Below are 25,052 nucleotides of genomic sequence, written 5' to 3'. Positions count from 1 at the left end.
TCTCAGGCCACAATCCCTCTTCTAAAAGCAGCCACTGCAAACTGAATGTTTGGCCTATATTGTTATTATAGGCCCTTCCTGCATTCAGTAGGTATTTACTGAGGGGCTGCCATGTAGTAGGCACTGTGAAAGAGGATATGCTGATGAAAAAAATAATGTCCTTGTGATCAAGAAGCTCACCATCTAGTAAGTCTGTGCTTCTCACACTTTGACGTGCATATGGGCTACCTGGGGATGTTGTTAAAACAAAGATTCTATTCCAGCAATCCTGGGTTGGGCCTGAGATTCTTCATTTTTACAATTTCCCATGCAATCTCATTATAAATCACACTTGGGAGTACAAGGTAGCAGGAAAGTGGATGGGCAGGTAGAGGGGATGCCCACATAAGCACCTCTAATTTGTTCAGCAATATCATAGCCAAGACCCAGAGGATGAGTAAGAGTTGGACAGAAAAATATGGGTTGGTCTATGTGGAAAAATGAGTGGTGGCAGAGGCAAAAGGTGAAATAAAGTAAAAATGTTGAATTTCTATCAGTGAAGTCTCAAAGCCTGAACAGAAGGCAGTGTTTCAAAATAATGCATTGATGACTCATTGGTAGAAGAGATAGCAATCTATCAAAGGTGACAGCATTAGGGTGTATATAAAATGTCTAGATGGCAGGTGCCAAGGCTCCCAACTCTGCCAAAGATTTTCATGCTCCAAGACTGGCACAAATGCAGCAACTCAAGGAGACCACGTGGGCTGGGACAATGGGCATCTCAGTGATAACCAGTGTAGATAAACGACTGGCTTAGTTGCCTGACACTGAGTCAAGTCCTGGAAGCCAAACTTTAAGATGGGATAGAAAGCCTCCACAATGCCTGCAGGTGACACCCATAGGGAGATACTCTGGCTTTAGACCCACACTATGGATGCCAGGGCACCAAGGGAAAGAACCAAATAACACTTGAGTGCTTCTCACCAACTCTAGGAACACCACTGTGATACTCACTTTAAAGAACAGACCTTGGTTGAGTTTAGGACTTTAGAATAATGCTATAAGATGAACAACTTGGAAAGCCCAATTAGGCACAGCAGTCAACACACCAATGAACTGCTCCACATTGAAGTGTGTGATCTTTGGAAATACCCTCATGGGAGGAGATGGTATATGCAGAATGAGTAACTGTGTCTCACAGCAGACATCAGCAGAGACTTGATCTCTGAAGTGATATGAAAAAAGAATTGGGGGGGGGGGATCTCTCCTAAAAATATTCTTATCCCATTCAGAGCAATTTCTCAGAGACCAGGAAATAGTTAAGAGAAAAATATATCTTAAAACCAATAAAATAAGCAGAGGAAATACTCCTGGAAGCTAGAATATGACTAATTTTCTTAGTGTGCAATGGCAATTTGTTAATAGCAAAGGTGAAGTTTGAGCCAGGTACCAAAGAGTCAGGAACCTAAGTGAAGCAGTATACATGCAGATGGATGCTGTGGCTGATGCATGGATGGCTTGAGCCAGCTTACCACTGGTGGGGGGGCTTACCCAATTTCAAAGTGACAGTTCAAGGTCATGAGTCTGAAGTTTCATAACCATGAGTTTCAAGGTAACCATTCAAGAAATAAGCACAATCGCCAGGTAAAAGCCTACATGACATCTCTAATGGTTACTGTGAAAGCAGGTATCAGGGAGGAAGAATGTGTTAAAGCTTGGGGCACCTAGGTGGTTCAGTTAAGTGTCCCGACTCTTGACCTCAGCTCAGATCTTGATTTCAGGGTTGTGAGTTTAAGCCCCACAGTGGGCACAACACTGGGCATAGAGCCTACTTTTTTTTTTTTTTTAAGGATATGTTAGGGCTTAAAAGGTCTAAGGTAGTGTCTGAGATGGAAAGATCAGTGTTTACAGCTCAGAAGTGAATGCAACAAAGCCCTCTGGGGCCCTTTGTTGCAACAGAACTCCTCCAATGGCCCTACAGGGTCGACCGCTTTGTAGGAGTTCCTTAAACTACACTACTTGATCAACCTTTCTAAATGTAAGGAGACATTGCTACTCCCTGACCAGGTACTTGCACCATCCCACTTCTTTGGCCACACATTCCTTAGGGGGAGAGGGGATGGAGAAGGCTGGAGAAGTTACTGAGACCGTGAAGGTCTGGCACTTGAGCCTCCAACCCCTTCCTTTCTTTTTAAGCAGGCAGGCTCTCTCTGTGATACTTTCCTGACTCCTAACAAGAAAGACAGACCTCCAGGGAAAACTGTAAGTGACAAATGCTTATGAAGCAAATGGTTTGCAAACAGCGTTCCTTGAAGCTTCAGGGTTCTATTTCATGAGTGAGCAGGTACTTCACCTTGAGTGTGGGAGACTCTCAGCCTTTCCTCCACCACTGTAGCCTATGCAGATTCCATTGTACTCATTTTGTTTCAGGTTCTATACCTTTGTTTGTTTGAAAAATATAAAGAAAGGTTTAAAACCAGGAAAATGGTGTGTCTGTACCAAAAACATCATAGCCTATTTTTTATAGTTAAAACAACTGGAGAATTGAAGCCAAGATAAAAGAGTGTGGCCAGGTGGGATTCAGAGGAGACAGGAAATTCCTGAAAGAGGTCATCGTAAAACACAAAAGCTCATTGGGCCAATTATTAAGTGAGGGTTTCTGTGTTAGTTGTTTTTAAGTATTTTCTGTGAAAGTAGGCACAACAATGCCTGGTTCTTACCACTATGCTAACCTTCTGAACCCTTCTGAACATTAACCACATGGATTCTGTCCCACATTTTGTTAAGCTGCCATCCTGCCTGCCAGAAAAAAAAAAATTCCCAGTCAAGGATCAGATTTCACCTGAGACTCTTAAACCCCAAGAATTTGGCCACTGCTAATTTAGCCATTCCTTAAACAGGTTCCTCCACTTGTAAATCATTGGGATTTTGTGCATAGCTAGAAAAACTGACTTCTGCAATTGGGGGAAAGTTCAACTTTTCCTTTTTTTTTGAAAAAAAAAAAAAAAGAGAGAAACTTCCATTTTTAAAAAATGGGTTTCCACCCTTGAAAGGACATTCTCTGTATTCCCAAAGGAGGAAATGCTAGATCACCGTACACTTAAAAAATAAACAAACAGATCCCATGAATCACAACCAAAGAATCAAAAGTCAAACAAACAACAGTATTTTCCTCACTTAACTAGAGACGTGTGGTTTTATTTTAGTTGTCAAATCTAACTCCTGATCTGCTTGCAAACGGGCCTAGGGACTCAATAACTACATCTTAAAGGAGATCCAAGAAAGAAAAATGGAGACAGAGAATCTTCTTGGCTGTCCCTTCCCCAATCACAGAATTCAAAGAGCACCAAACCTCAACAAAATGAGAGCCTCAAGCACTTTCTAGAAAGACAAGACTTCCCTCAGGAAGAAGAGAAGAGTGGCAACAGGAGCTAAGGACTGGAGAGAACATGAGAACTTTGATGTAAATCTTCCCTGCAAACCAAAGCAAGGCACAGATGACTGACAGCCACACAAGTCCTGCATCTCCACTCCCCTCACCTTGTTTTGCTTCCCTTTCTAATCTGCCTTTAAAGTGTGGGGTCAGGGTGACTGGGGAGGTGTAAAGCTGGGAATCTGGTCATTCTTAAACACAAAACTCCTGAGGCAGCCTCAGGGGAGGAAGAGAAAGAACAGTTTTTTTTCCAAATGACACCAAGCAGCCTTAAGTAAATTTATTTGTGCAGAGAAGGTCGTTAAGTCCTGCTTTTCCCATTAAAAATCATACACAACCCATCAACATGAGCCGTAAACACAGCTCTATGTACCAAGAGATAAATAAATATGCTAAAAATTCCCCCAAACTCTCTAGAGTACCAGGCTGATGTATCACATGCAGAATAGATGAGCTGAGTTTTTTGGGTATCCCAGTGTGGGGCAGTTTAGAGAGGAGCTAAAAAAACTTTTCAAGGCTGGAATCAACTGAGCACCAGCTCGGAAAAAAGAAAAAAAGGTAACATTAGAAAGAGTCCAACAGGGGATCCCTGAGTGGCTCAGTGGCTTAGCGCCTGCCTTTGGCCCAGGGCGTGATCCTGGAGTCCCGGGATCGAGTCCCGCGTCGGACTCCCTGCCTGGAGCCCGCTTCTCCCTCTGCCTGTGTCTCTGCCTCTCTCTCCCTCTCTCTGTGTATCTCATGAATAAATTGAAAAAAAAAAAAGAAACAGTCCAACATCCATTAGGTAATGCACTTCACAAAAGCAAAAGACATCAGGCAAGCAGCTACCATTTTTGGAAAAATAACCCAGCAACTTGCGATACTAAGAGAGAAAGGTATTACAAAGAGGAAGGCAGCCTGCTATTGGGACGCCTGGGTGGCTCAGTGGCTGAGTATCTGCCTTTGGCTCAGGTCATGATCCCAGGATCCCGGGATCAAGTCCCACATCAGGCTCCCCATAGGGAGCCTGCTTCTCCCTCTGCCTGTGTCTCTGCCTCTCTCTCTCTCTGTGTGTGTGTCTCTCATGAATAAATAAATAAATCTTTAGAAAGAAAGAAAGAAAGAAAGAAAGAAAGAAAGAAAGAAAGAAAGAAAGAGAAAGAAAGAGAGAAAGAAAGAAAGAAAGAAAGAAATAATAAAATGGCTACAGAAAAGAGCAGTAGATCCATGGTTTTTCTCCCAGCCATTTCTATAGAAGTTATTTTGATCACTCAGCCAGATAGGAGTGCTCCTTCTTTTGCTATTCTCCATGATTTCTTTCCTTCTGTGAACTGAATTTCTTTTCCTGGATGTAGGGATAGTCATAACCCCATCACAGGATTATTGCCATATGTGGTATTAGAATAATCCATAGGCTAAAAAGTTCTACGTTGGTAAAGTTTTTATGTTTTTATCTTTCTTCAGTTTGAGATGATAAGCTCAAGGAGAGGGAGCACTTTTTGCTGTTTTTTCGGTGCCCTGCAATGCCTTACCCCTTGCCCAGTATATGGCAGATATTCATTCAATAAGTCTCTCTTGAACTGAACTGAATCCCAGCCAGGGTTTCATACACCTGACCCTTGTCATGCCCACAAAGCAGGTTCTGTCATTGATGATGTTAGCACTTGAGAGGACCCTGGACGTCTTCTAGTGTTATCTCTTTCTATCCAAAAAAATGCAGAGTTCCCAATTTATAAATCAGGGTGGATTCAACACTAGGCAATGCATTAACTAGCACCCCTAGAGGGTATCTGTTCTCTACCCCCTTGATTCTAGACCCACTTGTGCAGAGAAAGAGGGTATCAAAGTAAGGCGTCAAGATGAGATGAAATAGGAAGAGGAGAAAAAAAAGCCATTTTCCAACCTTTGCCAAAAATACAAAAACATTTCCCAATTACACTGAATACTTGATTTGTCTGGGAAATAGAGGATGATGCTAAAATAATCAGTCTGGGGATATCCTCTTCTCTTCTTTGAGAATATTATCTTTCCTTTCAGAAAAATCGACATTTTCCTCTGAGGATTTTTTTTTTTTTTTGTAAATCAGATTTGCTGATTTTCAACTAGGCACCCTTCTCCAAATTTTATATCAGAAATTGCTACAGGTCCTAGCTCCCCTCTTTTTTAGCTCCAAACATCTTTCCACCCACGTCTGTGCTGTGCCATAGGTCTTACCTTCACTGACCTTGAGGAGGAAGAGGATTCTAAACTAAAAGGCTCCCGTGACTTAAGCCACAAAGAGGTGAAATTGCTGTCCAGTGTTCAGTGGAAATGGGGGTACAAACCTCACTTACTGTTGCAGAAATCAGAGATGCTAAAGGTCTGTGAGATAAGCTAATCTTGTATCTTCTGCTTTAAAAGAGGTATTTCTCTCACTTCTTCATACAGACAAGGATACCAAAAGAGTCTGCAAAGCCCCATCTCCACCCTTCCAGTGAATCAAGTCTGAAAAAGTTCCTGGAAGCAAAACAACTGAGAGAGGTTGTGCTGTGAATCGTCAAGGTCTTTAGAATCCCCGTTATTTATAGAGGAGAATGAAGCCTTTCAGTGCATGTGGAAGGTGCATGGGATTCTTAATTTACGGTGTAAGAACTGCAGGCTCCAGCAGTAAACCTGCTAAGCTACTCAATCACTGCCAAGGGTGACCTCTAATGGAGCCTGCAGAGGGCAAGCAGCCTTTTCTCTGCAGGTCAGAGTTCTTGGCTTGCCCAAGGGCCTTTTGATTGAACAAAAGAGAAAACCACTTGAGTGAGCATAGTGAATGCAGGCAATTTGGTGGAAGGGAATGAGGGCGGGAGAAGCAGTGCAACATGAGTGGAGAAGTGGAACTGAGAAGTCAAGACCCACAGTCATTCACCCTCTCTGGAGATGCATGGCGGCTTCATGTCTCTCACTCCTCCCTCTGCAGACAGATGGCCCCTGCTTTGGAACAGGGAAGCAGAGCTGGCTAGGCTCTGTTAGGCACTGAGGTCCATCAGAATCTCTTCAGGAGAACAGGGCTGCCGTAAAAACGTGTTCGCCTCTCCTGGACTGCTGCCTGCCCCTCTCGCTCTATTGACCTGTGACATGCTGGGCTTTCCTGTGCTCATCTTAACTTTTTAACATGCTACTCTTTGCAGCCCTCCTTCCCTTGTTCTGGGGATATTATTCTTCCGGTTTTCCTTACTCTGACTTCTCCAGCCCCTTTACCAACACACCCGACTCTGCAGCAGGACTAGCTGTAGGGTCCCTCAGGGCTCTATCCTAGGCCCTTTCTCTTCTTAAACTCCCTCCTGAAGCGAAGCCACACCTATGGCTTCAATGCCCTCTGCAAGGCCCACCTCTTTTCCAAGTCCCAGACCTGTGTATATTCATCAACCCGATGCAGATTCTCACTTGGATGTCTCAGAGGCACCTCAAAATCAGTTCATCCAAACTTCCAGCCCCCCAAACTTCTCCAAGATTCTCAATCTCACTAAGCGGCTCTACTTAGATGCTCAAGACAGAAACTAGCAGTTACCTTTATTTCTCCTGTTCCCCATATACTCTATCCCCATATACTCCACTGATTCTCCCTGCTAAATCTCTCCAATCCACCAAATTCTCTCCACACTTGAGTTTAAGCTCACATCAGCTCTTGTCTGGACCACTGCAGTGGGCTCCCAGCTGGTCTCCATGTATCCATCCTTGCCCCTCCTGGAATTGTGGCCAGGGCAATCCTTTTATCTTTCAAGGCTTGCATCGGCTTATCTGCCATCAGAGGCTCCCTATCACGGCAGAATAAAGCCTGCAGTTCTTGTCAGGACCTTCATTTCATGTTCTCATACATGGCCTCCAAGGCCCCATTATCCCTGGGAACCCCTTGTGTGTCACTCCTGCCTCACTCACTGTGCAGCACTCACAGTTGCCGTCTTTATCCTTTGGAGATGCACATTTTTCTCACCTGAGAGCCTCCACACACGTGGCTCTGTCCTTCTGCCTAGACCCCTCCCCTCTCCTCTCTCACCCTTGCTAAATCCCACTCACCACCATCCAGTGTCACCTTAGATATCACTTCTGAGCTCCAGCTGTTACAGAGTGTGCGTGTGTGTGTGTGTGTATTTGTGAATGCATTTATATTTTATATATTGGCACACTGCATTTTCTTCTGCTAAACTTCCCACATTTGTAATGATTCATTTCACTTGTTCGTCAACTTACGTGAAGCACTTTCTTGTGTCAGGCACTGCTCAAGGCACTCAGGCAGCTACATTGAATGTGAGAGATTCCTGTGCTCACTGTGTTTCCATCCTTTGCAATGTTTCACTCACAATTTGATGTTAAGTTCCGTGAAGAGAAGGTCATGCTCATTTGGCTTACCATGGTATTCAGCACACCAGCGCACATCTGGTGCACGTGAAATATTTGGTAAATATTTGCTCACTGTCTGATTGGCCCCTCGAAGTCACTACTGTACGGGGGCACACAGGGAGTAAAATATATGTTGAATTAGACAACTTCTTTCAGGCAGTCATGTCCATGGAAAAAGATAATTTTTCAGATATATGATGATGATTTTCATGTATTATTTTATTTTTAATAAGAAACTATTGGTTCTTTTACCCCTGTTAACTAATATAAATGAATATGATAATTTCAGAATAAAAATAGTATTAAGAAAATTGCATGGTCTACTAGAGACAAACAGAAGGGATCTATGTCATATTATGTCTGATGTTTAGAAAAGTTCTTTCCAAGCTGAGACCTGAATAACAAGGAGCCAGCTACATAAAAATCTAGGCAGAGTGTTCTGGACACCAGGAGCAGAAAGGGAAAAGGCTTGGAGGTGAGGAGTGGGAGGAAGAATGAGTGGGGGTGGGGTGGTGGGGTTGGAAAGCTTACAAAGAAGGCCTGGAGTCTGGTGGGCAGGGGGAAATTGTATAAGAGCACGTTGGAGTATCCAAGGGCCTGCTGATGAAGAATGTAGCAGACCAAGGGAAGGATTTAGGACTTTTTCTGATGTAGTGGGAAGATACTGGAGTTTTTTTAAGCAGAGAATTTTCTGACTTGTGATTTTCAAGAAAATGACTATCTGCTATGTGAAGAATGAACTAAAGAGATGTGTCCCCCTTGGTACTAAGACTTCCTAGAATATCAAAGACAACTATAGGAAAAAATATACATATATAAAGTTATTTGTTGGGACGTCTGGGTGGCTCAGCAGTTGGGCCTGACTTCGGTTCAGGGCATGCTCCTGGAGACCCAGGATCAAGTCCCACATCGGGCTCCCTGCATGGAGCCTGAATCTCCCTTTGCCTGTGTCTCTGCCTCTCTCTCTCTCTCTCATGAATAAATAAATAAAATTATTTGTTAACCTTAGTCCTTATTGGTGAGTTTAAAGCCCTTGCTGACAGCAATAGGATAACTCCATTTTATTGGACATGAGCCAGTTAAGGGGCCATGGCTCTCTTATCACATTTGTTTATTTATCTACTAATCATTGATGACTGTGATCATTTGATGGGTTAAAAAAAAAAAAACAAAAACACAGCAGTCATTTCTGATTATATATATATATATATATATATATATATATATATATATATAAAATCTCCCTTCAGCTACTACAATGTGCATAACACTGTCACCAGAGCCCTTCCTTCTGAAATTCACTGATGCATCCTACATTTGTCAAACTCATTATTTATGAGCAGTGAGCTATGCAATAGAGTGAGAATCATCCTTAGGGAAACATCTGCCTGTCTTAGATCTGAAACTTCTTATTTTCCAAAGAAAAAAGACTTCAGGTTTTTTTTAAAATCATGTCATTTAAAACAATGTACTATTTTTAGTCTAGAGGCCTCTTCTTAAAGCATGGGATAATGACTTTGCTAAATCCTACTGAAAATAAAAAAAAAATCTAGAAACTATGGGAGAACAGAAATTACATTGTTATTTCTTAAATTAAGGAGATGGACTGCTGGACTAGATGAATGGAACATTTTGATAAGGCCCTCCCATGCAATATGTCTGATGCATTTTTCCTGTCCTTATTTCATTACAATACCATTAAGACATTGTGATGTGAACCAATTTACCTGTTGGAAGCCACATTCACAGGCAGCAGTAGCAATAACTGCATAGATAGTTGGGGGCACCGAGAATTCTTATGAGGAAGGGGCTGTACCATCTCTCAGTCACTTCAGCTTGGGCAGAGGAGCAGAACATTAACCTTAGAAAAAACTGGGATGCCTGGATGGTTCAGTGGTTGAGCATCTGCCTTTGGCTCATGTCATGATCCCGGAGTCCTGGGATCTAGTCCTGTATCAGGTTCCCTGCAGGGAGCCTGCTTCTCCCTCTGCCTAGGTCTCTGCCTCTCTCTCTCTGTGTGTCTCTCATGAATAAATAAAATCTTTTAAAAAAATAAAAAGAAAACTTAGAAAAAGCCTGAGCAGTAGAGTCAGGGCACTATCAGCTAGAGGGGAGCTTGATTCAGAGCCCGATTCCTGCCCAGCCTGGAAGCCCTCATTTGCTCCCTGCTCAAAGCACAGTGCCCAGCCTGAGGTTGTGGCTGGCTTCAGAGCTTCTGTTCAGTTGGTGGTAGGAGGCCCTCTTCAGTGGCAGGAGGCTTAGGGCCCCTGACAGACTCATGAGGATGAGGCAGATGCTTGGGGCAAACTCAGTAGGAGACAACCAATGGAGCCCTGACAGATGGCAGAGTGCGATAGCACGAGGACAGAGGACTGGCCTGGGCTAGCCACTGGTCAGCATGAGAGGGGCTGGCATCAGGTAATGTAGACTCTGTTACCAGTCTGACACCAGCAGTGACCCCAATATGGGCACAAGTGGGCAGACAGCTGGGATGCCAGTTTAAGTGACTGGGGTACCAAGTAGAGCTCCAGGCAAGAATTCACTTCATAGTCTTTGAATTTGGGAGTGTAGTTGGCTAATAAATAATACTAGGAAAGTCCAGCCTGACACTAAACCTGAAGAGAAAGTCAGAGTCTCTGGTGGGTTAAATGCTCCAACTACGAGAACAGAGGGCTCTCGGGGGTATGGAGGGGCCCCTGAGAGGTAGGCACAAGGACTGGGCAGACCAGTCTTTGTACTCCACTGATGAATACAGGACTTGGAATGCATGGGCTTAATAAGTAGCCGCTGAATTAAGTAGCCTGAACCTAGCTCTGAAACCTAGGTTTTTCAAAAAACCTATCCTTATAGATCCATTTATTGGGTAATTTAAAAGGTTCACTTTGATAACACCCCCTTTCAAACTGTCTTGGAAAAGGCTACACTATTATATCTGAAAAACTTGAACCCTACTTTTGGGTGTATTTCTCCTGAGCTGACAGCATGCCCCCATGGACCCCGCTCAAAGGCCAGCTGCTGGATAGCACTGCGGGGAGGCCAGGGAGCCGCAGGAGGCAAAATGTACACCTGTGGCACCTGAAATAACAGTGAGTCCAATCAGCCCCATGAGTCATCACAGACTGATAAAGACTGCCAGATTCCAGGGCTATTTTAACCATCAACACGTTTTAGGGCTAAAGAAATTTCATGGGCCCTAAAGTGTCAACTGTCTGAGGGGTGACTGAGAAACCACGGCTGAAAAGTCCACCTCTGCAGGAAGTCCAGAAACCTGCCTCTGACCCTGTCTGTCAAGGGGCCTGAGGTCTCTAGGGTCTTTATTTATGGGAGCCTCAATCATTAATTGGGATGTGCAGCTTCTATGGGAGAAAGACACAGCACTACTTTGCAGATATACAGTATCAGTATTATTAGGACTCATGGTAGTTGATATTTATTGAATATTTTCTACATGCCAAACTTATGTGTTATCCTAAGAACTCATAGCAACCTTATGACCCAGGTCATCTGGAATTACAGCAGAGGAAATAGGGTTAGCAAACTGAGGAGCAAAAGAGGGGAGGCACAGGGACTATGCACATGACAATGAAAACTGAAAGCCGAGCCTATATTATACTGGTCTGCTCAGAGTTTTGGCATGCAACCACAGGACATACCATCATATTCTTTTATTTTTTTCCTCTTCTTCTTCCTAACCAGTGAGACTTTTAATCTTTAACACACAGACACAGACACTTACAATCAACCCTCACCACACACATGAAAATCACTGAACCACCCATTAATTAATGGGAGGTTTGTCCTACTGGTATCAATGTCCCAAGTCACAGGTGACTATGTATCAAAATCCTAGCATTCAAGGCCTTGACTTGAAATACCTTATTTCATCCATGTAGGATGTCTTCTGCAAAGGCCTCATGCTTTCGTGTCACAGAGAAGTCAAACTTTTTGTGACTTCAAATTATCCTTTGATTTTTCCTCTCTCAGTCTTTGAGTGTCTCTATGTCTGTGAGTTCATGCAAAGGCATGCATGCACATGCCTAGAAGGTGCTTATCACAATGAAAAAACACAATGAAGTCAAAAAGAACTACTACAGGCCTTTACAAGCTGTGTGACCTGTGCCTCTCTGAGCCGGTTTCCTTATTTGGAAAACAGGTTAAAAAAAAAAAAAAAACACCTCTCTAGAAAGTTTATTAGGGATGCCTACATGGCTCAGTGGTTTAGTGACTGCCTTCTACCCAGGGCATGGTCCTGTAGTCCCAGGATCAAGTCCCACATTGGGCTCCCTGCATGGAGCCTGCTTCTTCCTCTGCCTGTGTCTCTGCCTCTCTCTCTCTGTGTCTCGAATTAATTAATTATGTTTATTAAAAGTATGTGAACTTTGTAAAGCACCTAATCTATTATAGATGCTCAGTAAATGGTATACATTATTAGAGCAACAGCATAAAATCAAAACTAGATAATGACATAATCCACTCAGAAAGGCTGATGTAAGATGTGCCCCTGACAAAGCAATAAAACACATTTCATTTGGCATAAGATATTTTAAAGATTTATCTATTTTATAGAGAGAGAGCGCGAGCAAGCACAAGCATGAGCGGGAAGGGCAGAGAGAGAGAAGGAAAGAGAATCTCAAGCAGACTCCTCATTAAGTGTGGAGCTGGACCCAGGGCTCAATCTCATGACCCTGAGATCATGACTTGAGCTGAAATCAAGAGTCAGACACTTATCTGACTGCACCACCCAGGTGCTCCTGGCATAAGATTATTTTTAAAATCTCATTTAAAAACTAGTCTATCGGGCAGCCCCGGTGGTGCAGCGGTTTAGTGCCGCCTACAGCCCAGGGCGTGATCTTGGAGACCCTGGATCAAGTCCCACGTCGGGCTCTCTGCAAGGAGCCTGCTTCTCCCTCTGCCTGTGTCTCTGCCTCTCTCTCTCTCTCTGTGTCTCTGTGAATAAATAAAATCTTTAAAAAAATTAAAAATAAGAAAATAAAAACTAGTCTATCTACAGAATCTGTGTCATATCTGTCCATTTGTAGGTTGAAACACTATGGCCATGTCTATCCAAAGCTGACTAACTGCTGTGTCCAGCACAGCGTCCTTTGTCAGGAGGCTCAGTTAATGCCAAAACTAATTATCTATGCTGATGCAAAGACCAGGTCACAGATAATCCCAATGAGCAAATATTTTCTAGATCATTCATTCAATTTCTTTTCCATAATAGCTTACAAGTATTACTTATGCCTTGGCTAATGTTGGCATTCTATAAGAATATGTATCAGTTGATGGTGAGAAGAAATCCATGACCTCTCGGATTCAGACAGAACACTATCGTGAACTTGAATAAAGTTGAATTTTGTTACATAAAATTTGCAAGGTGAATAAATGGTAGTGGGCTACCACTCTTATTGTACGGCACAATAATTATTTCACAGCAATTCCATTCTAATTTTAAAATACTACCTAGATGCACATTAAGAACCACCAATTAAGTGTCTAGTTTGAAGTAACTCTTTAGGTTGGTGTGAACACAGTGCTAAAGAAATCAGACGGTTCATTTTTTCAAGAGAGTAATTAGCATCTTTCTTTTGGTGGTCCTCTGTGAGAGACAGCCTACATAACTATGAACAGAGGGGAAAGGCCATCAGTACTGCTGGGTAAATACCACAAAGTTTATATCCTACTGATCAATGGGGCCCTAAGAACAGTGTTGTCTAACTGGCTTATACTATCATGTCACCAATGTCACCATTGTTACAATGCAGAGCAAACCCTCAATGCAATTTTAATTTGTATTCATTCAACCAAAATGTCAAGTGCCTAGTAGGTGCAAAGGATTGGCTTCCCCATTGTTTTACTGTATTGGTGGTTTTCAAAGTACTGTGTGGAACTCTGGGGGTTCTTTTATGGGGGTCCTGTAGGAATATACAAAATCATTCACACGTCCAACTATTTATCTATGGCCTTGGACTTGAACGTAAAACAACATATCACGATATAACAAAATGCAGAATCAGATAAGAGAGTCCAATAGTCTCTAAAGAGACATTAAAGAGATTTACAACAACAAAAAAGTAACACAATATCACTCTTCTTACTAATTTTTCTTTATTTTGGGAAATTTATTTTTCTTGAAAAATGTTATATATGGTAAGTTTACTATTTTTTCAATGAATAAATACTGGTAAACTTTCCTACTTGTAATTTCTAAGATGGTAACTATTGATAGATATAACCCATGTAAATGAAAAGCCTTTGAAATTTTCAGTAATTTTTAAGAGTATAGAAGAGTTATGAGATCAAAAAGAAAAAGAAAAGGAAAGAAAAGATTAGAAACCATGGTTCTACATCTGTCTCAAATCTTCCAACATCCCCAATCCGTGTTCCACCTTCAGCTGTCTTCCTAGAACTTAATCACTACCTAAAATTATATCATATATTTATTTGTTAATTATCTGTTTTCTCCATAGGTCAATCACTTGCCTATTTGTTCTCAGATCCATTGCCTACCCTTTGCAACATACATGCCCCATGCTCCTTTGCCAAAGACCAGGGGAAGCCTTGGCAGGAGACAGAGGAGGATAACAGATGCCCAGGTACTTTCCCTCACTCTCTCTCCTTTGAACACATCTTCTTGATTCCAATGCTTGTAGACCAGGTCTTTGCTCTGTGCTCCCAACTCCTATGAGCAGCCCTGGCTCCCAGGTGCTAGTAATCCCTGACACTCCTTTTGTCACCCCAGTTCAACTTACCAGCTCAGCCCATACTTTGGGGAAAGAGAGCCATCTCAGGTTTCTCATTTTAAAATAGGAATAATAACAGTCAACCAGAGCTTCTGTGAGGATTAGGAAAAAATATACAGAAAGAACTGAGCATAGTGCTTGGCCCAGAATAGGTAATTCATGTTCGTTAATCTTACTACCACTGTATTTTAAACTTTGGAATTTAACTGCCCTACATAAAAAATAGAATCTACTGCATTCAGCTGGTGTTCAAGTTTAGATTCTTAACTGGGATTCTAATGGATGTGGAAATTATTTTTTTCCAAGATAATTACTATAATTACAATATGGTCAACAACTTTTCTCAATTTTTACTTCAGTTGGAAAAAAAGTGTGCAGAGAATGCTACAGGAGAAATTCTCCTCTGTAATCAGACATTAGAAGTTGTAATAAATCATAAGTCTCCCCTTTTCATATCACTGCGAAAAGGAAATAAAGCTCAAATTTATTCAGTACTTAACTCTCTGCCGGGAACTCACGAAGCGCTTCGTGTGCATTATTACACTTAATTCTCACAACCTTACAAAGCAGATATTATCATTACTACCCCTCACTTTCCAGGCAAGGAAACAGGCTCAGAGAAGTTCAAGTCATAGCTTGCCAAGTCATAGAGCCCATAAAGAGAGGAACGGATTTGAACCTGGACTGATGACGAGCCATTCATTCTACACTATTTTTAGAAAACAAATAAAACCATCAAAACACATCCCATGTGTTTTGACAGTTCCTGCTCACAGTTTCCTCGAGACCTTGGTATACGCCATTAATACATTTACTCACACTTCTCTTCAAAGACATGGGAAGACAGATGCCCTCAGCCATAGGCTTTTTTCTTCTGTACTTTGGGATGCCAGAATATGAATGGTTTATATTTTATGAAGGGTCATAACAGGTATATCTCTAATATTCAACAACTTCCTTCCCTCTGCTCCTTACAAGATCCATGGTAGGACTCCCTGGCTGGGCCTGGCAGCCAAGGTGATGCTGAAGGAAGTCATCCACAAGTAATTCTCGGCCATCCCCAGAGGCTGAGGCTCCACTGTGCTGCCATGCCAAGCATTAGGGCTCCCTCCCTTCCCTTGTCATTGCTCGCAGTTTCCCAGATGCTATGACTCAGGGGGTAAGCAACAAAACAAACACACTGCAGTGGGCTGGAGCTTCTCCCTTATATCATCCTCCTCTCCACTCTCGAGATCCTGGGCTGAATGATGCAGAAACACCAAAATCTACAGCTTCTTTTGAAGAATGATTTCTCCTTTTCCTGTGAGAAAACTAACAATTCATTTTGTTCTCTCCGTGAAAACAAACACTTTCATTTCCAGGGGCATGCACTAAGAATCAATTAGACACACCACTGAAGAGGTAGTCACATTTTTTGACAAGCTTTCTTTAAATATTGAACTTTCTCTGAGAAAGGAAAATATTAGCCAAATGACAAAAATTTCAACTCCTTCATATTTTTTAGGAATACATTTGTTCTGCAATATGAACTACATGGCATCAATCAATAGAGATCTACACTTGCAGTAGCAGTAATTAGCAGTAATTAGTTCTCCAGGTTTCCACTTAGTACAGAGGGCTACACCCTATGGCAGAAACAAGAAGGTGGGATTGGCTTGGTGCAGACCCATATGCTGAGCATGTGAATTATCTTCTAAAATTCTACTGTGGACCTGTTCCTGGCTCTGGCTGTCAAGGCCAAGCAAAGTTAATCTCATCCCATTGAAGGTTTACATTTTCTTCTACTGGTTCCACAAAATGTAGCAAAAGAGGAAAGGAACATGGATGATCAACTCCACAGTCAAATGTCTGATAGAACTAATGGATTTTTATCCTAGGTTCTTTCCTTTTTCACTTCAATTCACCTGACGAGTCTATCTCATCACACTGATACTAACATTTAAAGCATATCCAACACTGAGCTAAGTGTTTGAAACGTAGCATGTTACTTAATACCCTCAGCAATCCCACGAAGTAGGTACTGTTACACGCATTTTATAGATGAAGAAACAAGTGTAGAGAAACTGAAAATTTGCTAGTAAAAGTTGGTTACTGGGATTCAAAGTCACATCTATTAGACACTAATGCTTTTGTTCCTTTTTACTGCTTCTCCACTTCCTGCTCCAGACTGGCTCATTTTCCCAGAGCATCCATTTTATTAGAAAAGACTTAATAGAAAAGATGATCATGCGAAGGAAAACATGGATAGAATTATCACTTACACTATGCATTTAGCATGAGTTATTAAAGATAAAACAACAGAAAGGTCCTGTCTACAGAGGCATTACAGACAACATATGTCCCTAGACCTACAAGGTATTTTAAAGGAGAAGCTAGTGAATCTCTCCCTACACACAGATTTATGGCAGGCCAAAAACTGGATCTCCCTTCAAAATGACATTATTTAAGTATCTATACCCTGGTCAGGAGGGTAGGAGGAAGGGCTCTGGTGTCAGGGCTCTGTTGATGTGACCTGCTCAGATAAGTGACCCTGTTCTCTCTGTACAAGTCAGTTGGGAATTCCACTACATGCTTAGGGGTCTCATCCTCACTTCAAGTGGCTTATACAACTGTTCCTTCCAACTCCATACTCTGTTCTAGACAAGTGGTTGAGTCACTTTTGTCCGTCTCATTGAACTTCCAGATATATTTCCACATCCCTATATCACGGCTCTGAGCTGGCCTGCTTCTCCATGCAGCACTGACCTCCACAGCATAACCTTCAATGGCTAAAAAGGGATGCCATGTCTATAATCACCAACCGAGTTGAAGCAACAGATGCCCCCCCCTTTACAGCTTTTGTTTTTCATCCCCATTTTCCACTGAATATCACATATCCCCTTTCCCTTCCTGACTGATGCTGAGATGTAACAACTTGTCACCTGAGATCTGGCCCATTAAAATTACATAGCATAGGTAATGGAGAACTCAGTGCAGGTTGGGACAGCAGGTAATTAGCCTTACCTTAGGGCAGTCTCTAGGTTGTCTGATTCCCTGTATCTACTTCCCTTCTTCTCTGCTTCTTATCATATAGAGGCACTCACCATTTTTCAGAGGTATCTCTTGGGATTTGTTCAGTGGGGGTGGTTATTTAAGACTGTCCTCGTTAACGGAGCCACCAAGTCACTGTAGTATTGAGTTAACAAGGCAGGTAACTGTAATCATCCACAATAGACCACCAATTCTCCAGTAGCCAGTGGGGGTATGGGAGAGTGAATTCAGCTATGTCTGCATGTTTTCAACATACAACTGAACAAACTTGGGTAGCACAGAACCTAAAGGAGGCAAGTTCTTTTTACAATTTATTTATTTATTTACTTACTTATTTACTTACTTATTTATTTAAGAGAGTGAGCAGGAGGGAGAGAGAATCTGAAGCAGACTCCATGCAGAGCATAGAGCCCAATGTGGGGCTCACTCTCACAACCTGCAAGATCATGATCTGAGCTGAAACCAAGAGTCGGTTGCTAAATCAAGCTACCCAAGCGCCCAAGAGGAGGCAAGTTATTAAAAAGAACAGAACTAGGGGCACTTGGTGGCTCAGTTGGTTAAGCATCCAACTCTTGATTTCAGCTCAGATCTTGATCTCAGGGTCCTGGGGTCAAGCCCCACTTTGGGCTCCACACTCAGTGTGGAGTCTGCTTGTTCCTCTCCCTCTGCTCCTCCCCCTGCTCATGCTCTCTCTCTCTCTCTCTCAAATGAGTAAAATCTTAAGGACCCAGTACAATTTTTTTTTAAAAGATTTTACTTATTTATTCATGATAGTCACACAGAGAGAGACAGAGAGGCAGAGACACAGGCAGAGGGAGAAGCAGGCTCCATGCAGGGAGCCCGACGCGGGATTCGACCCCGGGTCTCCAGGATTGCGCCCCGGGCCAAAGGCAGGTGCCAAACCACTGCGCCACCCAGGGATCCCTACAATTTGTATCAGATGCAGGACCCTGTCTATTTTCATCCCTTGCTGTGACTGTTGGGTTTGTCTTAGGACTTTTTCCAGAAAGGACTTAACATCTGATGCAACAGACAGGGGTAAATCAAGGGTGATGTTGATTCTGAGGTAAGTATAGCATACACACGAGATGTTGGGAGTAGCTGAGACCATGGGCTTTAGAGCTAGGCCACCCTGGGTCTGAATCCTAGCTCTGCCTGTGTTACCCTGGCCAAGTTACTTAATATTTTTTATCTGTGAAATTGAAATCATACTATGTGCCTTAGAGAGTTGTTTTACACTTTAAAGGACATAATATAGGTAAAGTGTTTAGGGCAGTACCTGTCCAAAAGATGGCAGCTTTATTATATCCTCCCAACTAGTAAATTCTTAGAAAGCCAAACAGTCTCTTAGATCCTAAGGGCAAATCGTGTTTCCAGAGCCTTGGGAAAACTTGCTAGCTCATGGGAGCTCCATTCTTGGCACTAGGCTGCCTAAGGATCCTTTCCCCATCCTCGAGAGATCAAATAATATCCTTGTCTCCCACTACCGTTGCCTAACAGTGATTTTATTGAGTAGCTTGTCCCAGATGTGACTGGTAGGCTATCTCCTGTCTTCTCTGCTAACCTGTACCCACCCTCTGCTGACGTTAGCTGATTTAACACTGGACATGGGCAGGTCTAGTACTCAAACTTCTGAAAAACAAGTGAGAAGACCCAAACAAATAGCTTTTTCCCTACTAAATAGTTAGGTATTCATCCCCAAAACCAGGATTTGCTCTAGTTTCTTAAAAAACATCAAAAATTTCCAAAGTCTTTAAGAGACAACAACCTCCAGTATTTACAACCCCATGATAGAGCAATTCAGTAATGGAGACTGCTAATTTTTAAAAATCTTGTTGAGTCTTTTATAGTGCATTTTATTTTTCTAGGGATACTGTTCAGAAATTGCCTACTGGTCTCCATGAATTTTGGTTGATAGTTATGTGGAAATATATGCAGAGAGAGAGAAGCAATGAACACATTTGTTTCTCAGCACCACTCTAGGATCATTATGGCTCTGGTCTGGGTTTCTATTCATTTCTTCCTTTTATCCTTACAACAGCCCTGTGAGATCAAATTACAATGGTCAGTTTACAAACAGAGAAATTTAAGCTCAGAAGTTATGTGTTTACCAAGTCACCTAACACCTTGTGATGGCAGAACTAGTTGAATAAATTCAAGTCTCTGTTTCAAGTCCAGCGCTAGTTCTACCACACTGTAAATACATTTTGTGGATGTATGTTCTGTCTTGGCAGTGTTATACAGATTTATATCAAAACCAAAAAATGAGGGAGACATACAATAAAAAATAAAAAGTTAAAATTTACTGGGTAATTATAAACTCAGTTCCCTGACACTTCATGTCTGAAAAGCTCTCCCCACGGACATTTTTATAGTCTCATGTTTCCTGGCCACAATATTTTGAGAGAGGATGAAACTCAGCTGTAGCTTCATGAGAAAAGTTGCCAAAGGGATGCAGCTATTTCCACAATGCACTTGACCACTACACAAACTACTTATTTCAGAAAACCATACAGAGCAACCAGACATTCTGGACATTATAGAAGCTGCTCAAGGACATGAACTCTACCTTGCTCTCTCAGTGTCTTTTATAAAAAGGGCCTGCTTCTGAGCAGGTGTTTGACAAGTATTTATTGAATGAATGAATCAATAAATGAATGAATGAACTGTAATAACAGGTCGTTGCAAGTCCACAAACTGTTTTCATGAGCTAAGTCATCCCTTCTCCGATCTTGGAATGGAACATGGAAACAGTTATAGTGCCTGGACACACACATCAGGCACTTCTCAGATGATTTTTTTTTTTTAAGATTCTATACATCTGGGATCCCTGGGTGGCGCAGCGGTTTAGCGCCTGCCTTTGGCCCAGGGCGCGATCCTGGAGACCCGGGATCGAATCCCACGTCGGGTTCCTGGTGCATGGAGCCTGCTTCTCCCTCTGCCTGTGTCTCTGCCTCTCTCTCTCTCTCTGTGTGTGTGTGACTATCATAAATAAATAAATAAAAATTAAAAAAAAATTTAAAAAAAAAAAGATTCTATACATCTATTCATGAGTAACACACAGAGAGAGGCAGAGACACCAGCAGAGGGAGGAGCAGGCTCCCCGCAGGGAGCTCCATTCTGACCGATCCCAGGACCCCAGGGATCAGGACCTGAGCCAAAGGCAGACGCCCAATCACTGAGCCACCCAGGCATCTTTCAGAGGTGATTTTTTAAATAGGAGCAAACAAAACCAAAATAAAACGAAATCCAAAAAAGAACTATTTCCTTAAAAGTTATAACAAAATCAAATTATGTAAAATTTTATCCATCTTAGACAACCTCCTAGAACCACTGATTGAGAAATCTTTAGCCCTGTGAAGGAAAATTTGCAAAATAATGACTGATGATATGAATGGTAGTGGGAGACAAGGGCATAGATTTTTCACCACTCTTGAGCTCAAACTCTAACTTCTAAATGACTTATTAGCTGTACAACCTTGGGAAAGCCCCTTAGCTTGTTTAAGTGTCAGCATTCTCACTGGTAAAATGGAATGTTTAATTAACTGAGTTATTGCAAGAATTAAGAAAGATTAACACTGGCACTTAGCAGGCTCTATAGATGTTGAGTCCCCTCCCTCGCCTTTCTCGCTTTCCTTTCCTGACACCCATCTATTCTAAAACCATAAAGGTAGGTGAGATCATATAATTAATTTTTAAACGTTCTTATTCCTCCTGTTCAGAGACTTTTTAAAAACATGAGTTGGAGGAGCTCTAAGTTTTCCACTCATTTTTTTTTCCTAGTGTTAAAACGAAGATATTACATCCTATTACATAAGAGAAAAACAGAGAAGCTGAAGGCTAGAACATAAAAATTATTATTCACTAGACAAGCAATAGAATAAAGAAGAAGGCTATTTTTCTGTTGTTATCTCTAAAAGTGGTTGAAGAAATACAATGGAAGAGGAGGTGGCCTGTGCTTCTGAAGTTACTGCTGTCTTAGAAGCTTTCACAGGGACATCTGTTGACTTTTTCACAAAGGAAGCTGGAGGGGATCAAGGGGGGAGTGGAGGAGACTATGGTTCACAAGGGAGCCACATCTGTTCGGTATGCTCCCAACTGAGAATGCTAGACTTCGAAATAGTATAGGTCTCCTAGTTAAACTAGGATCAAGGAACAGATGAAAGCTTTTCTTTCCCCCATGTTTCAATGGCAGAGATCAACAGCTGTTTATATGCTTTAATACCTGAGGGTGAAGTCCTCACATCTGTCAGTATTTTCCAGTCCTATTTCCTTGGATCACAGTGGGGAGGAGGTGAAGTCTGAACCCCTCCCAACTCCCAGGGAAGAACACAGAAATATGCCTGGGATTCAAAGCCATAATGCTAAGCAGAACTTCCCATTTCTCATCCACCGGGGGTCTGCTGTTTTGCAGAGAATTCTTCTTTTACTTTATCCTGACAGACATCTTGATCATTTCCATGATAATGACTCACGGCAGAACAAAGATCAAAAAGAAGATAAGTAGGCTGGAATCAGGGGGAGGAAGAAGAGGAGGAAATGAATTCTAACAGAGAAAGTAAGTGGCTCCTAAAGACAAGTTTTTTAAAAGATAGCAACAATATCATCCCAGGGCAAATGACAGAGGTAAGCAGGATGCTGATGAAGACCTTTAGGGTAACGGATGGTGATGGTTTTTACTGACCCCTAACATTTCACACTGGAAAAATTAAACAGACAAAATTAATCTCTGTGAAGGCAAGGTGCAGGATATAATGAGGATGGTGATAAAGGGATTCAGAGGTTCTGTTTAACTTTTGATCACCAGCACCACAGACGTGTTGGGACTTTATAAAGATTATTTTTTCCTCCATCTTTCCATACAGTGATTCATCCATCCATCCATTTAACAACTTGTAAAGCACCAAGACCCGAATTAGTGCTAGAATATTCAAACGAATAAAAGACATTCCATAACTTAAGGAGTTTACATCCTAATGGGTGGAAGCCTTCACAGAGGACAGAGTATAAGTGATGCTTAAGGAATTCACTAGTCAGAGAAGACAGGGGATTCCGGAAGGAGAAAACAAGACGGATAAATCAGAGAGATAAGAAATAGACTGTTTCGGGATCCCTGGGTGGCGCAGCGGTTTAGCGCCTGCCTTTGGCCCAGGGCGTGATCCTGGAGACCCGGGATCGAATCCCACGTCGGGCTCCCGGTGCATGGAGCCTGCTTCTCCCTCTGCCTGTGTCTCTGCCTCTCTCTCTCTCTCTCTCTCTCCCTCTCCCTCTCTCTCTCTCTCTCTGTGACTATCATAAATAAATAAAAAAAATTAAAAAAAAAGACTGTTTCAGAATGAAGAATATTCTGGGCAGTTAAAATAAACAGAGGAGTGGCAGGTGCTTATTACAAGTGCAGATTCTTAGGTCTCATCTAAGAGATTCTGATTTAGTTGTTCGGGGGAGAGGCCAAAGACTTTGCCTTTTGAACAGAAGATCCACATAATTCTGATACAAGCAAATGTTTGACAACTCTAACTTATATAGGTTAACATTTCCCCAAAAGATGCTAATGGTGCTTCAAAAAAAAAGAAAGAAAGAAAGACACAGGTTCGAATTAGGAAATACTACATACTGAAGTATTTCTTTCTTGGAGATTTATAATGCACATTAGCATATTAGAAGTCCTGTAGTAAAGAAATTATTTTCACTAAGCAGTTCCCAACTTATTTTCCATGGACAAAAAAAAAATCATGGTGCACCGATTAAGATCTCTCAGAACTATGAACTATGGAGCAAAAGTTGGGAAGAGCTGAAAGAGGATTCCAACCAGGTGAGTATATTCTGCAAGACCACTGAATGGCTAAGGAAATGTCTGGAAAAGGACAGCAAAGCCAATTATTCTGGGGGATATGGCGGCATCTGTGACTTCCTACAAGTAAAGTTTAAAACCATCTATGATGTCCTAGTTTCCAAGCAGACTGCCAGAAACTTCCTTACTCTCAAGTAACACACCGTGGTTCTGCGATGTTATTTCTGGTCACCAATTCTATGTGGTAACCACAGCTGCTGGAGACAACAGAAGTGCCCAGAGTTCAAAGCATCAAGGAGCAGAAACAGAAGAGGAAAGAAAGAGGAGGTATCCTTGCCCAAATTTATTTATCTTTATTGCTATCATGTGTTCTGCACAGAGCATTGGCAGTTGGGGAAATTCCTCCTAGCAACAAAAGAAGCTTCTGACAGTCAATATAAGTACAACAAGATATAAGCCTAAGAAATTCCCACCCCTTCAAGGTGCCTACTACATGCCTCTGGGAGCTTTTGAACCCTGTCTTCTTCCCCTGTGCTGGTGAGTCAAGGGAGTTTTGCACAAGGGCACAGGCCACTTCCTTCTTTAGCAAGGAACATCACAGAGCAAGAGCATGAGAGAGCTGGACAAGTCAAGGCAACACAGTGATTCTGAGCAAACTGGTGTGCTGAATATTTCAAGATGTACATACTGCCCTAATCAATGTATACATTTCCCCCCTGGTATTAGCTTAATTACTTCCATACACCCCCACCTCAGCTTCCCATATGCCACATGGGGACACACATATTCCATCTAGAGGTGATTGCAACAATGTGTTCCAAATGCTTCTTTTATATCCCAACCATCTCAGAGCTTTTGAATACAACTGTCCAATAGCACAGGTATTTTTTCAATCATCCCATAAATATTTTCTGAGTGTCCACAAAGGTTTCCACGCACCGTGCTAGACACTAAAGACACCAGAATGGAAATAGGATATTGCTCATTCTTACTGAGGCTCAGGCCTAAAACAGCAACAGCAACAGCAACAACAACAACAACAACAAACCTGAATTTTACATTCAGCCTGTCAGTGCACAGAAAATCCAATTATCAGCAGCATAAAGAAATAGACAAGGGAGATAAGGTTTGGTCCTTCCCCTTGAAGGGTTTTATGGCTCAGAGCACCAAGCAAATGAAAGCATTTGCATTTCGGTGTCCTAGTGGGTCTAGCAACTTACACAGGGATCTACACATAACAGTACAGCCTGGAATTAATAATGAATGATCAGGAGTGAGTAGAACAGAATGCCAGGATCTCTACTTCCCCAGAATTGCTTGATCCCAAACAAACCCATGGATTCTCACATTGGGATTCCCTAACCTGAGAGATGAATACCAATAAATGCTTCAGAGTTAACGTAACTTTAACTGATTAATTAGCCAAAAAATGCAAATTCTACCAGGATAACTTGGTAGGTTTAGAGTCTAGTCCTAAGGAAGCCAGCAAGATCAAATCCAACATTTCACCAAGGCAATGTTCCCTAGCAGGTCATATGTGTACCCTAGTATGTGGTATGAGGTCCACAGAATAATTGTAAGTAGTCAGCAAATGATTTTTTTTTTTTTTTAATTTCCAGGAGGTTCTTAGATATGGAAAAAGATGTGGCAGGTGTGGTGGAATTTAGGGAACACTGATATGGTGCTACCAAGCATCAAAAGATGGCCCAAGAAGAAGTCTCTGAAAATT

General features: G+C 42.0%; 1 protein-coding gene across 3 annotated transcripts in view; it reads right to left on the bottom strand.

Moving 5' to 3' along the window:
* Positions 1–25,052, bottom strand: part of MOB3B (MOB kinase activator 3B) — a 189,800-nt gene that overhangs the window by 93,069 nt on the left and 71,679 nt on the right. The gene's annotated exons all lie outside the window — the stretch shown is intronic.

Source organism: Nyctereutes procyonoides, unplaced genomic scaffold (genome assembly GCF_905146905.1).
Source record: "Nyctereutes procyonoides isolate TBG_1078 unplaced genomic scaffold, NYPRO_anot_genome, whole genome shotgun sequence".
In the NCBI taxonomy this organism is placed as follows: Eukaryota; Metazoa; Chordata; class Mammalia; order Carnivora; family Canidae; genus Nyctereutes; species Nyctereutes procyonoides.
Note: the sequence above shows the minus strand (reverse complement) of the source record. Positions and strands in the feature narration are given on the sequence as shown.